Genomic DNA, 13,193 nt, shown 5'->3' on the forward strand with positions numbered 1-13,193 from the left:
GAACAGTTTTACATTCCTTTCCTTTCTCTTGCCGCCTTGCTGATACACACGAGACTGATGGAATCACCGCCACACAAAGTACAAAAGGCTGCCAATCATTTCAGTCAGGGTCAGGGGACTCGAACACACATTGAGGTACAGTAGCTAGAAGGGTTCTCATGCCACCATCCAAATCATAGTCCCCTTGGATCTCTGCTCTCAAGCCTGGGACAGCTTAACAAATTGCCAATTGATTATTACACTATGGCATGTTGCAAGTCCGTCATATTAAAATGATCAACTTTGCTGTTTCCTTCTTGCGGGGTGTAACAGATAGAAAGCTGAGAGTAACAGCAATTTTGGTTGTCTGACACCCTGCCCTAAGCAGGGCCATTAGAATAAGTTGTTTGGAGTGATGTCCGATGGAGCTGTACTCATCCTGAAGAACAGAGACTCGACAGCCTCTGTGGGCAACCTGCTTCTGAGTCTGGCTAGCATTTATTGGGATTTCACCCCATCAGTACCTGGATGCAGTCCCACAGGTTCTCAGTAATGGGATTTACCTCCCTCAACCTACTGGCTGCACTCTTGCTGAAGGTGTAGCTGATGCGATGCTGCACGGGCACACTGGTGGCTGTTCAGCACAGCTGGGTTGGTGTCCACAGAGCTGCTCCCCAGCCACCAGCCTGTTGGTGCATGGGGCTACCCCCTATCACACACAGGGCTTTGTGCTCACCTCCGCTGAACTACGTCTCAGCCCATTCCCCCAGGATGTTGATGTGCCTCTCAATAGTCTCCCTAATCTCCCATGTATTGATTGCTCCTGTCAATTTGCAAACGTAAAGAACATACTTAAAATTCCCTTATTGGGCAGTGTCCAAAAGAAACCCTCTCAAAAAATGTCAACTATATTAAACTGAACAAAAAACTGTTTAGTGTGGTTGCTCACAGTCACAATATCACCACCAGGTTACAGCACAGCCAAAATGTGGACCAAAGGTATGCCAGTCAAGGATGTAACAGGTAAGAAACATGCAGTTTCTGGTAAACTGTTGCATTAAAATCTATTTTGGTCTTAAAAGGAAGTCTTCATACACAGTCATCTTAAAAGAAGTTACATACCCTACCTGTCTGCTGCAGCACAAGATGCTTCTGTAGCATCTAGTGCTCCCTACTGGAACCTCAAACCCAACGGGAGTATTGTCTGTTTTACTGTAACACCCAATATGATGCTCTCCTAACAGCAGTAAAAAACCACCGCAGATGATTGCACAGAAATCAAGAAAGAATAAAACAGAGGAGAAACACAGAAGAAGCAACAAAGGAGGACTGAATAAACAATGTAACAATGTTAGCAAACATCTATTTCGGTACCATTTGGCAATTTTCATCAATACACTAGAATAATCAGAACAAGGGAGTATACTTGAAATAATCTTGAAAGAAACTCCAGTAGAAAGTCTCCCTCTGCCCAATGCTTACATAACCAGATGTACTATGATTTCAGTTATTGATTTGTCATACACGACATGTTTAAGAACGCTAGCGGTAAAACGGCTGCAGTAAAATAACGAAGCTGAATCCTTCACTCTCTGGGTCCTGAAGCAATATTTTGGATGGAACAGGCAATGATTTCTTCCCCTTGTCCAGCTGATACAAGTATTCATGTTAAAAGAGTTCAGGTTTACATGAATGCCACAGGCTTGCACGAGAAGCCCTTTCTCCTTAACTTGATGTTGTTTCTTATTAAGAATACAACAGAGCAATCAATGACAGCACCTTTAACAGTATCGTACTATAGAAGATTTACAATAAAAAGCATACTTGTATAATCTTTTTCCTTAGAAAATAAACTTTTCCTTAAGTGCTCAGGTTTAGCTTGTATTTTTGCACTGAAGAAAACACAGAACTGCTTTTTGTGAAACGAGTATTACAGCTTAACCAACCTTACACTTGCTTAAAGAAACAATTCTCCCTGTAAAGGAGAAATGCAAACCCAAGTTGCTGGTGACACTGAATAAAAGATGGACTAACATGATGACAAAACATTCTGTGCAGCTTACTGTTCATACAGATTCTTAAAATCATGTGGGAAAATTCTTTGTGCTAGCTTGGAATGCTACCTAGCTCAAATAGAGTCAGCTTCAAAACCAGAGATGAAGAGTAAAAGCTAACACTGTCATAATGAATTACTTTCCTTTTTCGATTTAATTTGAACAACATATTTCTTCTTTTAGAGTAAATATTAACACTCCCTTCCTGCAAAAAAAACCCCAAACAGTCCCCCAACCAAAACATCCAAGCAGAAGCTAGCTTAACAGACCAATGCAATAACAGGTTGCATAAACTACCATTCAGTTTTATCCAGTTGATTGTCCAAACTTGCTAGAGCTGGCCTGGACATCATGAATCTGCCAAATAGCTTCTGCCAGTAAGGTAAGTTCATATTTAGGAAGATGATATATGAAGTAATTAATCCTGTTTAATACTAGAAACACCAGGTTTACCTGTTAAAGACTCAGTGTATATTTGAATGTGGCCCATATACTATACTTTACCAGTGTCCTGTTCAGAAGACTGCAGCAAGCAACAAAATTAATGCAAACTTTGGTAAGTGAAGGACATTTCACAGTTAGCTACCAAGCCAGGACAACACATCCTGGAAGTCTCAAAGTGTTAAGTAGAGCAGAAGAAAGAAAAAGACAACAACAGGGATGAGGAAGGAGAAGAAAGTGGGGAGATGTAACTAAGCAATTGGTCATCCGAGAAGCATGACTGAAGAATTAAAGAGGATTCTTACCAGTTGTTGCAAAGACAGCAACACCTAAAAATGTAAAGAAGAAAACAATAGCCTCGGCAGAGAGACACTGATTCATAAGCAACCCATGACAAGTGACCATGGAGACCTGCAACACCAGACCAGATCTCATATTTCATGGGGCAGGAAAGAGAGACCTTATAGGTATTCAGCATGCTAAAACCTCTCCAGCTCAGCAGTATCACCATCTGATCTGCACAACAGAGAATATGAAGACTGCAGGCCCCTTATGATGAAACCCAACTGGAATTCTCCTAAATAATTAGGAACTTTACAGAAATACCATGTAGTCATTAATAGCAGAAAATTCCATTGGGTAAGAATGAAAAAAGCACTTGCAGAACCTATGAAAGCCCAACTAACACTACTCCAATCCACATCCAGATTAATAAGGATAAACTGAAGCAAATAAAATTTAGTTTTGAAAATACGAGGTTTAGTAGTAGTTAGCCAAAACCAAAGTAGATATAATCAACACTGACAAATTCTCAGAATCCACCACCTAAAAAAAAGTATTCAGTATGTTGGTGAACTCTTACTACCAGTATAGTCCTCTAAAACCAGTGTGTACAGATGCAAAGACACTGTGTAAAGGAAGCAAAGACATTTGCACTATAACATAGTGGCACTTATTTCAGTATTAGTGCTATTTTTATGGGTTTTGTATCTATATCAGCCACTTCCAAGCCATTATATGAACTATATTAAGTACTTACACCCACCACACCCTTCAAAAGTATTCATCAGTATGATAGATTTCCTTGTCTAGATGTCCCTAGACTATACAGCGCTGCCACTGTACAAAGAAAATCAAATTCATTCTGCTTTGCTTAATGAATCATTGTTGTGCTCCGCTTACAACCATAAAAAGAAAGAATTTTACCCCCAGCCCTGGGCCTCATTAAGTTATTTATCTCCCTAGTCAGGACATGCTTGTTAATCAAACCAAGTGCTGTATTCAGAGCACAGCAGCAAAGTTTTGTTCCTCTGTGAAACTGAAACAGGCATTTTATTTCAGCAGCAGCTCACACAGGCAAGAATGCTCCAAAAAAAATAGAATCATCTCAATTTGTATAGTAAAAATCAGTACGTATTATATCTGTGATTTAAACTGTGGAAAATATTTAGCCACAGATAATATTCAGGCAATACATCTTATCCTTTTCAATTATTATCAGAACCCTTACATGAATATTGCAGTAGAAAAGCATCCTCTGGTGGGTGCACTGCTACTTTCAAAGTTATACTGAGCAACCTGCTTTGCTAAAACTAGGCCTACAACACCAAAGTTGTGTTAAAATACGTTTCATACTAAAAGGCAGCATTATTCACCATACACATATTTCTTTAACTCTTAAGATGAAATTCTTACCCCTGTAGGTATCTGGGTAAGGGCAAGCTTACTTAAATAGGTTAGAACATAACTGGGACTGCCATTTCCATTCCCTGCTAAGCCCAAGGGACTAAGAGGCAGGGAAAGTGACAGACAGCGGTCATACGATAAGCTGCATCTCCCAAACCACTCCAGTAACCAGCAAAACCTCTATTTCAGTGATGTCCCTCAAGCACACTATGCGGAAGAGTCCAAGCAACAAGCTTGATATGATAAAGTTATCTGGAGATCCATCTTTAGGAGCTGCACACAAAGAGTGGCTGCAAGAACTCCCTCCTGACGTCAGCTTCTGCAGCGGCAGAGGTAGCCAAGTGATGACTGAGCTCCACACAAACAGCCAGGTTCAGGAGCAACAGCACTTCCCAGTGAGATCGGTCTCCCACTTCACGTTCACGTGGAGCACATTCCCACAAAGGTATGGCTCCCCTTCGGCGGGCACAACCCTCCGGTACCTGCCAATGACTGATTCATAAGAGCAGATGCTTTCTACAGATACCATCAAAGGGTATGTTTCAAGAAAACAGGGCAAGCTTTTTTCAAAGCTGGTAAAGAACGGCTACAAATTCTCCTAGCATCAACAGGAACTTCAAAAGAAAGTGAAAGCTACAGTCAAGAAAGAGAGAAAATGAGTGAAGCAGGTCTCCCATATCAACCATGCACATGACTTGGAAACCTTTTTCTTGGCTTAAGATTCTCCCCTCTGAAGAAGGCAGGTACGCGCTAAAGACCAGAGCCATTCCCAGGTTGTAATATTAGATGGATCATGACCAAATGAAAATTAGTTGGGGATCCTGAGTTCAGTATCATCATATAGAGTAAGATGCAGAGCGAGCCTGACACTGTAACTGCTTCAGACAAAGCAGCTTCCACTCACTACTCTGGACTCGTTTAGAGTTGGATGCTTAGGATTAAAGGGAATGAAGGGAAGAAGACATACCATAACTAATCCAGAACAAAAACATCGTACAGATCAGGAGAAAAGCAGCTGACATTGCTTACTAAACTCTGCTAAATAACTTGGAATGTCAACAAGCCCAAAGTATTGAGTGCAGCATGGTAGATTAGGTCTATCACAGTAATGTGGTTTGACATGCCGTATCAGGAATAATGTGTAGCCATAATGTGTCTGTATGGCGAGTATAAGGGATCATTCAAAACAAGAAACACTTTCAATGGGATATTACCTGCAAACTGAAGGCAGTCAGCCTCGAGACTTGTACACAAAGAGCACTTACATCAAACAGGTATTCAAGAACAGCTTCTGTACAATGTCACCAGGCAGCATGCTGCAAGTGTGAGCACACTGTCAAGGTCTGTTAGATTCCACTCCTGGGTAGAAAGCCCATCTACATGAGGCTTGTTAGTGGAAAACACCAAGAAGTGAATGGTAACAAAAGATTGCCAGTAGTGATGATGGAAGATGTAGCAGTTTGAGTAAACGAACAAAGGCATTGCAGCAATGACTGTGGAACACTGATTTAGTCTTGACAAATGTCCTAGCAGAAAACCCAAACTAGGTGAAGTCTCCTTCCCACACCCAAATACTGAACTGGATGGGGCAGGGACATAACATCTAGCAACACTTCAAGGATAAAGAAGTTTCTCTGTCTTAATATATACGTAATTCACATATGCACAAATACATACACAGGCTATCATATCAAGACAGATCCCCTTTCAGTTACACTTTTCTTGCTTTGGAACTATGATAATTTTGTTGTTCTTACACCAGGTTGTTTTTTTTTGTTACCTGAAAAGATTGAACAAATAAGCTACATTGCCAAAGGGGGTATAAATAAACTCAAGAAACTAGCATACCTCCAGAGATGGAAGCCTTAAGGTATGTTGTCAGTAAAGTATTTGTGTAACAACCCAAAAAGATGTGAGTCTTATGGTTCCTCTGTAAGAAAGCTACTCCTTTTCTAAATTCCGTATTATCAATTACCCTAAAAAAAACCCAAAGACAACCACATTGGCTAATATACATGGTGAACATTTTTGGCTAGCATAATACCATCTGGGTAAAGTTCTAAACTCAGCTTTGTGGCATCTGGAAATTTTATATAGCGAAACATATACTCTGTGGTATAGAAGACATTTAATTTAAGTTCAGCAGTACTGGAATAAGCCAAACCAAATAGGGAATAATTCATATAATTTGTGAGTGTACTCCTGTTTGGAAAGTGTGTAATTTTTTTGGTGGATGGAGGTGACTTGAGATGTTTATTGGTGGCGGGGATAATAAAAATAAAGCATTGACAATAGCATGAGAGATCTTACAAGTTATAAACTCTCTCATGGACTCCTATCAAATTTGGTAAGTTCTAGAGTTGTGCTACTTAGTATGCATGGGAATTACTGCCAAATTGTTACAGTAATACAAACAAAGCACCATGCTTCAAATTAGAGTAGCTATACCAATGCTTCTCCTTTCTCAGGTAAGACTGTTGTGTTTCCCCTCAGTGTGTCAGAAAGTAAGGTAATTTAAATCTCAACCAAAGAAAGAAGCAAGATTCTTCACAATTACTGTGTGTAAACCCACAGACACAACCACAGAATATGACTGTTAATACCTACACTCTTAAATACAAACCCATCAAATCCACACATTACTTAAATAGCTAAGCTAAGTAATATTAAATAATTATAAAACTAATTATCAAGGACGGTGTGACCCTAGGGTCTAGGGTGTTCACTGACATTTTTGAAAAGTTCTGACTTTGTCTTCATTCACCATCCAAACACTGTTAAAGACTAGGTGTATCAGTGAAGCACCTAAGTCAAGCTCCCAACCTTTCACTTCAAACTGCCTGAAATCAAAACTCATCTCTAATGTTTAAACAAAAACCCATGATATTTTCCTGCCTGTCAATGTGACCAGCAAGTAGTTCAGTATAGGAATAGATCTTCCAGGTTTAATAAGTACACACACCACAGATGTTGAAGGAGTTTTGATTACTTACATCACACTGCCAGCAACTGCAAAAACATAAAGTAAACATTAGTTTAAGATATGACTATTTAGTATTTAATTTGTAATATCGTAACATTTCACACTTGGAACAAAAAATTCTGGTTGTCTAAATCAAAAGCCACCCAGATTTTTGGTATCCTGATAAACTTCCAACTTCATGTAAAATCTATTATCACACCACTTATATTTTGTTATAAAACATGATTTCATTTAAGAATTAGCAGCTTGTGAAAATATTTATTTTGTCACTGCTTGTATTTTCTTGAAGATCTGGACTTGAAATAGAGGCTTATGATTACATAAAACACAGAATGTCTCAGAAAGAGGTATGTATCAAGACACCAGTATTAGTACCGGTATTAGTTAGTAGGACAGAGCTGATTTTGTGCTGAAGACATCATGAACATCCTCCTGTATATACACATGCACAAAAATATGTGCAAAACCAGGTCCCAATACACTGATCCAGGCCAGAAAAAATCAACCCTGGAGCCTGATCCACAGGTCTACAGCCCACAGAATTCTTTGCTTTCATTTAAAAAAACCCACCATTTCTGACTCTTGGATGTTTTTTTTTCCTGATGTTAGCTGATACGATGATATTCAGCTCTTCAAATGGCATACAGCCTGCCCTTCCCCACAAAACACCAGCTCAGACCAAGATCCCTGAGGCAGTACTGTGAATTCAATGACTTCACTGACTCTCCCTCCCTATAAGGTGTCATCATGATTTCTAAACAGAACACCTGAGAAGTAGCAGCACAGTATATAAATCATTTAAATAAGTAATTCTAGTTTCTTGCATAGGCGAACTTCACAGTCTTTACTGCTTACAGTTTCATCACACGGGGCGAGGGGGGAACCCAAACCAAAACCAAGGCCATTGCCAGCTTCTGCAACAGCCCAAGATACACAGGGTGGACATGACCGCAGCTCACTGCCCTGTCTTTCTGTCTCCTCCAATGTAAGGCTATGGCAACATCTTCATTCTTCTACTGTTCCATGGTGGAAAGAACAGTTTTGCCCAGATTTATACAAACCAAGAAGGAACAGCTTTTTTCAATTTCTTTCTGCAGCACAAGTTTTTAATATGCTTTAAAGAACAAGGACTGAAAGTAAAGATTTTACCCAGTGCTTCCAATAAGGTAAATGGCTCGTATACGGGCTGCAGTGGTCCAAAATACTGAATTACATCTTCATCAATAAAGGAGTATAAATCAAACTCCCATAAGCAGTGTAGTGTTTTCTTTCCTTTTTCCAGCATTACTGACACTACTGACAGTTTAAAGAAGTTGTAATTCTGTGTTTACTAGTAGCTTCACTTGTACTCTGGACAGCCATTTTCCTAATGTTTGTTTTGTATTATCTTTTAACTAACATTTATGGAGTAAGGGCTATTAGCACCTTAAGTCCATGACCAGAGCTAATCCTTCATCAGCAAGAAGTAAGTTTTAAGTCCTATCAGCTCCCCAAATATGCTCAGTGTGTAGGTTCAAGTGCTTGTGCCAGCACAAGGAAAAGCAAGCAGAATAATTTCTTTTCAGGAAGGAAGTCTTAAGATGCTTAAACTACTGCCCGAAAACAGTAGGACAACTGATTTATCCGATTTCTTCTTTGAACAACACTAATACAAGCAGTGACTTCATAACTGCCAGCAGGAACATGTGTACTGCTTCCGTGTTCCCTAATTTCATCTCCTGTATGCTGATACTTGTAAAACATGCAACTCTGATCCACTTCAATGCATTTTTTTGAAATGAGCAACCAGGATTTCCTTTAAAACAGTATGAAAATCAAGAACTGGCCACAGATGTTTCATATACATTCAATTCATGATTTGCGCATTGGGTATGACTAGTAATTAGAACTACCAAGCATTTCACTGGTCAAACCTAAAATTCCCCTCTTTGCTTAAGAGTCTTCTGAGTGCATTTTCTAATTCACTTCACTATTCTTCAGCAATCTATGTATGTTACTAAGTTCAGCTGAAGACAAGCATCTTGTAGAAACTGCACCCTATCCAGAGCAACCCACTCAGGCATCATCTGCAAAGCAACAAGACTAGATATAAGCCCCAATGAGTTACTCCCCTGGCATTAGACAGGCTTCTTCTCTTTTTTGTACAGTCTGTGTCTGCTTTATTTCTCAATTTTCAAAACAATCTTGTACAAATACTGTTATATTCAAATGGTTCTGATCGATTTTACGTATTGTCTCACTAAACTGAGAATAAAGGAAATCTATCTGTGGTATTTTTGCCTCCCTAGAAGATTATAACCTAGTGAAGAGAAATTAAGCAGCACAGAAAATACACATCCAGGACTTCTTTCTGTATTTGCCTAAAGTTTGTCTCAGACTTTGAGTTTACGACTGCTGTGGGAAAAATGTCAAATCATTATTCTTGCCAAAGAGTTAGCTCAAAAACATTTACTGCCAAAAATCTTTTCCTCTTTCCTTTTCTAAAAAGTACATGAAAATATGTTGCTTGTCACAATGCTATGTAACTTTTCAGATACCAAGAAAAGCAGACAATTCTCTAAACATAGCTTTGAATGCCAGAGATACGCACATCACACAGAAGTAAATGGTCAGTTAGTATCCTGAAAAACAAGGATTCTTTTTAACCTGAAGAAATAAACCACCTCACTGTGGCAATACTACTATCTAGCTATAAGACTAGGAGAGTGAGATATGCAAATTTATATGATTTAATAGATGTTCTTTGGAAACAGCTATCTTCTACATCAGATCTTCTTAAAAACTCAAATCCATTGCCAGACATTGCCTTTTAAAAACATAAAATAAAAGTGAAAGGGAGTAAATTTGTAGTACCATGTACTGTTTCCTCCATGTAAGCACTGCTCAAGTGCTACTCATCATCTGTGTAGTTTTCTTTTTCCATGCAAACTGTGGAAATACAAGGCTGTGTGTATTTATTTCCTGCAGGTCACAAAATACATTGCCTATGGTCAGCTAATGAACAGCACAAAAAAAAGAGTGGTAACTTTAATACTGACCTTTAAAAGCCCCATGTTACTATCTGCTTGCAATTATTTCAACTCTTCCTCAGATTTCTTGTGCAATACTTCAGATGAGCAAGAGCTACCTTTCAAATATGCACAACTATTTTAAGAATGTAATTCACAATAATAATCTAAGATACCTCCTGCTTGTCAATGTTCAAGTTACTAAAGCATGCAATGATGAGCCAGGTGAACTAGGCAAAGCCAGACACTGCAGCTGTAAGGATATGAAAATACTTATCGATGTTTTCTGATGTTAACTGACCACTGCTGAATGTGAAGAACACTGACAATGCAGTCATACTGACCTATGAAGAAAACAGAACAGATGCTGCCTCCCAATTTTTGTATTACCAGCACAATCCTCTCTTTTCTATTACAAAATTTAAGCATAGTCCTGGAAGTAAGCTGTAAGACTTTTACAAAAACATCAACTGAAATTAAAATGGAAACTTTGGCCACTACACCCCAATACCCAGCACTATACACTTTCCTCATTCTTAAGCTGCCATCTTTCCACTTTTGACACTTTTAAAAGTAACAAGTGAGATTTATTGTTTCTCTTGTAAAAAATGTTTCCCCTTCATGAATTTATACTTCATTTTATCATCTTTTCCATTTATCTCCGTACCTTGCAGATAATCACTAACCGAACATAAGGATTTAAAAGTCTGACTAGTAGGCTTAGGTAATTTCTTTGCTGCATTACTTCAACAAAGGATCTGTCTACTATTCAGTTACAAAAATAGACCAATTTGTAAGATTAAAGACCCCACCAATACTAAGTCCAAGGGTCTGTAATCTTCAGTCAGTTTTCACTTCCAAAACTAAAACCTAACCGCTCCTCCCTGAAAATGTATTTTCCAGGCATATGCCTCACATTGTTGAAGTTTTTGGTACGGGTTGCAATTGATTGCTTATGTTTAACTACTACTCAAAAGAAAACAAAGAATGTGTTTATTGTTCTGCTCAAAAAGAACAGCATTTGAAACTGCTGTTAACTTGCCTTTCCCAGGGGAATTAAGAGCACCATAAAATATTTGTTAACCCAGTGAAGTTCTTGCGGCATTCATGGTTCTGCAAGAGATACTGTTCATTAGCCCTGGAACACGCACACAGACACAACTCCATGCTCAGACTTGAGAGGTCTCCACCAGTTACATATACACAGCAGATGTATTGAAAGCTCTTACATTCAGGACCAGTATCTTAAAAGAGAAATACTGAGGCATCTCAGATGTGCAGCACTAAGACAGAAGCATGCACAGCAACTGTGTACAAGCACAGTTCTAGATGCGTTCACACTAAGGGTGTGCACACATCCTGATGCTAGGAACACCAAAATATTTTGAGATTTCAGTATAATTTTGGTAGCTAGGCCATCAGATATAGAAGCTTCAAAAACCATTTCATGAATATACAGGTTTATAGAGTTGCTTTGAGATATCAGAGGCAAACATATTTCTTTGAAAAATTAATACACTGATGTTTTTTAATACTGATAGATTTACTAGTTAAATATCTACACGAGATACATACAAACGAGGTATTTCACAAATCAGTGGGCTAGACTACTTCAAACTGCAATATGAAAATAAAGCTATTATACATAAAACAGTTCCTCAGATCAGAGGCAGAACAAATATGGCGAGAAATAAAACACCTTTATCAAAGGAGTCAAAAAACAGTGAATGTCCACTGTGTAAGACACTGCTTTCCAGGAGTAAAGATAACAGGATAGAATGCTTTCTATTAGTTTTAGGATAGGCAAGAAGGAATTTCTCAACTTGCATGCAGAGGTGACAAGCCCCTAAACAGCAATAGAGCATGGGTCCTGGAGAGTAATCAAGTACTAAAAAATTGAAGGACAGCTTAATTCACAGCAAAGTCCCTGAATCCTAAGAAATGAAACATGAGGAACATGATGACTTTATCTGTATTCTCAATCAAGTAGCTAGGTATACCGTCGTGATATTGATGACGTCTTCTGACTTAACACAGGAACAAAAAGTTTGGGGATTTTTTTCTGGGAGACGCAGCTAATATGCTGATTCTTGGGCTGGAACTAGACATTCATCTCATCCAAATTTCATTTCTGAGGGCTGTGTTTTTCAGAGTAAAACTCTGTGAGCCTGAAGCATAATCTCACTGGCTGCCACAACCATTAAAGAACTGAGCATGGGATGAAAATAGGATTGTTCAAATTCCTGGAAAGCTGTTAACCATCTACTTCTAAAGTGCAATTTATGCTAGTTTACAAACTAAGCTGGACTTCTGGCCTCAGCTCTTCTGTGCAACTCCAGCCCTGTGCCAGTGTCATTACAGAATCAAATGAAATGCCAGCCACTGAACTGAACTGGTAAAATAAAAACAAACCTGTAAATAACTGAACAGATCTCTCCTTTCGAAATGGAGCATTAGTCCTGCTTTGCAATGCTGAAATCATCCCTGTCCCAAGAACCCACTGCAATTTAGAAGATGGCTAGGATGATAGGCAGGACCAGTGGGCAAAAGAAGATGCACTGGGAAGTCATGTCCTCAAACCTCCAGAGCATCTAAATAGGAGTTGGTTCAAGAAGCATTTTCAGACCATCAGAACTTGATTAAGTGAATGCAGCAACACTACCTGCGACACCTCTCTTCTGTACCATGAGGAAAATGGGATTGACTTGTTGAGATAGCTTCATGGTTTGTTTTTTTTTTTTTTTTTTAAAGAAGTAGTTGGGATACTAAAAATATATTAGATATCCCAGTTTAGACAACCCTTAAGTCACGCTTTGGTACCAATGCATCAGTACACCAGACGATCTCTTTCTGAAGCTCCACAACAAAGTTACATCCTAAAGGGACACGAAAGAATCTTTACAGGTGTTGAAATACCATTCCTCTCAGCCTCAATGATCTACAGTTCCTACACCGAAGACCACTTTTTTTTTTTTTTAACATGACCTGCTCTCTCTCCTCCTTGTTGTTCAGCATTTTACCAGAAGATGGAGAACAAGTCTT

General features: G+C 38.9%; 1 protein-coding gene and 1 long non-coding RNA gene across 3 annotated transcripts in view; one reads left to right on the plus strand and one right to left on the minus strand.

The window, feature by feature from the left end:
- ZNF292 (zinc finger protein 292) overlaps window positions 1-13,193 on the minus strand; it is a 54,986-nt gene that overhangs the window by 25,782 nt on the left and 16,011 nt on the right. The gene's annotated exons all lie outside the window — the stretch shown is intronic.
- The window catches only part of LOC308064660, a 49,178-nt gene that overhangs the window by 20,515 nt on the left and 15,470 nt on the right, over window positions 1-13,193 (plus strand). For both annotated transcript variants that reach the window (XR_013928472.1, XR_013928473.1), the window contains one exon: window positions 1-13,193. This exon is cut by the window's right edge and continues 15,470 nt beyond it. This is a non-coding gene — a long non-coding RNA (uncharacterized lncRNA).

This window comes from Falco punctatus (assembly GCF_963210335.1).
Source record: "Falco punctatus genome assembly, chromosome: 5".
In the NCBI taxonomy this organism is placed as follows: domain Eukaryota; kingdom Metazoa; phylum Chordata; class Aves; order Falconiformes; family Falconidae; genus Falco; species Falco punctatus.